We start from the raw sequence: 2,025 nt of genomic DNA, 5'->3' as shown, positions 1-2,025 counted from the left end.
TTAGGACCTCTGTTGGATTGTCTAAATGAATTACAAATATGGTTAAAGCAGAATCTTTTAGTGTTAAACGAGAACAAAACCGAAATCATTTTGTTTGGTCATATGAAGACTGTGCCCTTCATTTTGGTCATCTCTCTTCCTACTTTACACCCTGTGCTAAAAATCTTGGTGTTCTTTTTGATTGCAACCTGGGTTTTGAGAAACAAATTAGTGCAGTGGTCAAATCAAGTTTCTTCCACTTACGGCGTTTATCAAAAATTAAATCTTTACTTTCTGTTAAACAGTTTGAACAGATTATTCACTTGTTTGTTCTGTGTCGTTTAGATTACTGTAATTCACTATACTATGGTATAAGTCAGTCCTTTATAATGCGTTTACAGATGGTCCAAAATGCTGCTGCAAGGTTGCTAACAGGCAGACGGAGATTCGATCACATCTCGCCCATTCTTATTTCACTAAACTGGTTATCAGTCAAATTTAGAATTACTTTTAAAATTTTAACTTTTGTTTTTAAATCTCTGCATAATCAAGCCCCATCATATGTCTCCGAGGCAATCTCTATTTATAAACCAAATAGGTCCCTAAGATCCAGTAATCTTGGTCTCCTCTCTGTTCCTAGATCGAGGTTCCATTGCAGAGGTGATCAAGCCTTCGCTGTTGCAGGTCCTAGTCTATGGAACAAATGACAGCTTCTATTAGAGCTGCGCCATCTTTGCCTATATTTAAATACCTGCTTAAAAAACATTTTGTCAATAGCTTTTATCTAGCCATGCCAATTGTTTTGTTATATTGGGTTTTGATGTTTTGTGGTTTCTTATGTTTTATTTTAGCTGTATTGTACAACACTTTGGATCAACTGGTAGTTGTGTGGAAGTGCTTTATAAATAAAGAAAGAAAGAAAGATGTCTTATCTAGAAGTTTCTAAGGCACAACATTCAAATCAGCACTATTAAGCTGTGTCTCTTTTACCCTATAATTACATCAAGAGACCCAAGGACGGCTGAAAACAAAATATTGCTCAGGATGTAGCTAGCAATAGATCCACACCTATATCTCACTAAATTACAGAAAAATCAGAAGACAGCACCATTCTAATCTTGGAAAGGAAGGGTGTGCCAAACAGAAAGTAGAAATGTCAGGGTGCAAAGGTGGGTTATTTTTGTTTGAAGATTTTTTTTTTTTTTTTAGAGATATCAGACTCAATGGGTTTCTTAAAAATCCAACAAGATATTTTGCATTCAGAAATATATATATATATATATATATATATATATATATATATATATATGTATGTACGTGTGTGTGTGTGTGTGTGTGTGTAATAGAATTATATGAAGAAGTCCCCTACTCCTCTTATATCACATTAATAAATTCAACTACAAATGTTAATATCAAACAAGTGTTTCTGTTGGTTCTACAAAGGGTTAGTATTGTGTTTAATAGATTAAAGATCTACAGTCTAAACAGAAAGACACACACAGAGAACTGCAAAGCTTCAAATGTGCGTCTGCTGGCCACATCCATCAGGATTGTTTGGACAAAACCAAGAGAAATGGGGAGGGAGAAAGATTCAGGAGAGGAGGGTCTTGGAAAAGAATGGATTCTCTGGAGACCAGCAGGGGGAGGAGAGAGGGAAAGAGTGAGAGGGGAGGGCTGATAACTACATCTGGAAGTTATTTGGAACAAGAGAGGGAGGAAAATAGCTGATATAAAAGAGAGAAAGCCAGGGAGAACCAGAAATTAGTATCTACGTTCATCTTTATATAGATCAGTGATTTTGCCATTGTGATGTCATCTAGTGACATTTAGCTACCAGTTTTAGCTACTTTCAATTGAAAGCAGTTGGCAACACTGGACTCCACTTCGTCCACGTTGAAAGCCGATCCGGCGATCAACAGCGCAAAGTTGAAGTATTTCCTCAGCAACCAGCACGGATCAGCTCCAGGCATGACAAGCGATATCGTCCTCTTTTGGAAGACCAAACAAAGTAGTTTTGCTTTCACAACGAAGCACACAGCGCCTTCA

This window comes from Sinocyclocheilus anshuiensis, unplaced genomic scaffold, assembly GCF_001515605.1.
Source record: "Sinocyclocheilus anshuiensis isolate Anshui unplaced genomic scaffold, SAMN03320099.WGS_v1.1 scaffold371, whole genome shotgun sequence".
Classification (NCBI taxonomy): domain Eukaryota; kingdom Metazoa; phylum Chordata; class Actinopteri; order Cypriniformes; family Cyprinidae; genus Sinocyclocheilus; species Sinocyclocheilus anshuiensis.
The sequence above is the reverse complement of the archived record's forward strand: the minus strand, read 5'-3'. Positions refer to the sequence as shown.